At 42.0% G+C, this 2295-nt stretch overlaps 1 pseudogene; it reads left to right on the forward strand.

The window, feature by feature from the left end:
- The first annotated feature begins 218 nt into the window (after positions 1-218).
- Positions 219-1248, forward strand: LOC100022656 (pre-mRNA-splicing factor 18-like; annotated as a pseudogene).
- The last annotated feature ends 1047 nt before the right edge of the window (positions 1249-2295 follow it).

Consider the following 2295-nt stretch of genomic DNA (forward strand, 5'->3'; position numbering starts at 1 on the left):
GCACATTAGAGACAGCTCTGAAGGAATCACAGACACATCTTGGAAAACTTGGCAGCCTCCACTTTGGCCAGAAAGCAGTGGATCCCCAAAGTGGGTAAGGGGAAAAACAAAGCCCCTGCTGATGCACAGATCTCAGCAGAACAGCTTTTCAGGGAAGCAAAAGAAAGAGGGGAGATCCCTGTGGGGGGTCTGGCTAAAGGTCTCCAGGGCAGCCAAAAATGGAGAAACTTAAAGCAGAGATCGGTCAGAAGCGCAAGCTGGTGGAGGACCAGAATCTGCTTGGGGAAAGGGAAAAGATACTTCAAACATAGTGAACTTGCCAAAAAAGAAGAGGAGGCCTACTTTGAAAGATCTGGCTACAAGGTACAGCCAAAAGAGGAGGATCAGAAACCATTACCTTCACCCAATCCAGTATTAGAAGTGGAACCAGCAGAGGGAAAATCGCCTGTGACTCTTTCAAGGCCACAGGTCCTCAGGCAGTTCAGAGAAAGAGGAGAACCAGGGAGATTGTTTGGAGAAACTGACTATGACGCATTTCTACGTTTAAGAAAGATAGAGATTCTCACACCAGAGGTTAACAAGGGTTTAAGGAACGACCTGAAGGCAGCTTTGGATAAGATCGATCAACAGGACCTTGATGAAATGGCTAGTGGTCAAGAACCAGGAGAAAATGACACACAGAATGACCTGAAAGTCCATGAAGAAAATACCACTTTTGAAGAATTAGAGGCTTTGGGAAAATCCTTAGGAAAGGGGGATGATCAAGAAGACATGGACATCATAACCAAAGTCCTTAAGTTTCTCCTTGGAGTTTGGGCTAAGGAACTCAATGCTAGAGAAGACCATGTAAAACAAAGCGTTCAGGGCAAACTGAACAGTGCCACCCACAAACAGACAGAAGCCTATCTGAGGCCACTCTTCAGAAAGCTACAGAAAAGGACTCTTCCTGCAGATATCAAAGAATCAATAACAAACATTATCAAGTTCTTGCTGCAGAGAGAATATGTGAAGGCAAACGATGCTTATCTTCAGATGGCCATTGGAAATGCTCCCTGGCCAATTGGAGTCACCATGGTTGGTATCCATGCCAGAACCAGTTGGGAAAAGATTTTTTCCAAGCATGTTGCACATGTTCTAAATGATGAGACTCAAAGAAAATATATTCAGGGCCTGAAAAGATTAATGACCATTTGTCAGAAGCACTTCTCAACAGACCCCTCCAAATGTGTGGAGTAAAATGCCCTCTGACAACTCTTCTCCATGGAGCTATGAGACCCTAAGACCCAAGGCCTTTTGAGGAACTGCTACCAGGAATGAAGAGGACAGAAAGGATCAAGGGTTGGGCACAGCTGATTTCTACCTAATTTATTCCTTGGTTCATTTAGAGAATTCTGTTTGGTTCTTGCATCAGATTTGAAAGTAGACTCTTGATGGCTGTATCCTATTTAGATTTTTAGTAGTCTCAAAATCACATCCAAGACTTCCCCCCACACTTTGCATATACAGACAACAATCATTGTGGAATTTCTGTTGGACTTTTTCCCCTCAGAGGTGGAAGTTGTTGGCAAATGATTAGAAGGAAACCATTGAAAAGGACTTGTAATTATTTCTATAAAATGGGATCATATTCAATTTATATTTACAGAAATGTTATAGAAAAAAAGCTTTTATCTTCAATAACTACCACCCATATCAGTATCCCTTAGTGCCATATGAATTCCTCAAATTTGTCTGATGTTTCTGGATTCCATTAAAGGTTTCACTTTTAATTTTGTACTCACTCATTTTCTTTGGTTTCTGATTTTTTTTCAGATTTTTCTGGGGCTAATACCTTCAAGAAGTTGAAATAATCAGGAAATTGGGACTTTAAAAATGAAGGAGCCATAACTTACTATGAAAATTTCTAAAGAAATGCCATGATCTCTGCCTCTGAGAAGATGAAATAAGAGAGGTTTCCTATGGAAAACCAGGATCCCAGCCAAAAGAGTGATGAAGTCTCAAAAACCTCTGGGTTTTGGAGGCCAGGGTCATCCAGGATCCTGCCACATTTTTGTGGCATTGCATTTTTGTGACATTCTGCCACATAATAGCAAGTAGCAGAGTGCCAAACTGGTGGTGCTTTTGCTATCCTTATGATAGGTTTATCCGTAATGATAGGTTTCCCTGGTTCCACATGATCAGATAAAGAACAACTTGCTCTAATTTCTTCTTATCTATCCCCAGGATGCAACCCCCCCCCCCAACCCCGGCCCCATCCTGTGTAGTGCTGTCTGGTGATCATATTGAATATATCAC

This window comes from Monodelphis domestica, chromosome 5 (genome assembly GCF_027887165.1).
Source record: "Monodelphis domestica isolate mMonDom1 chromosome 5, mMonDom1.pri, whole genome shotgun sequence".
Taxonomy (NCBI): Eukaryota; Metazoa; Chordata; class Mammalia; order Didelphimorphia; family Didelphidae; genus Monodelphis; species Monodelphis domestica.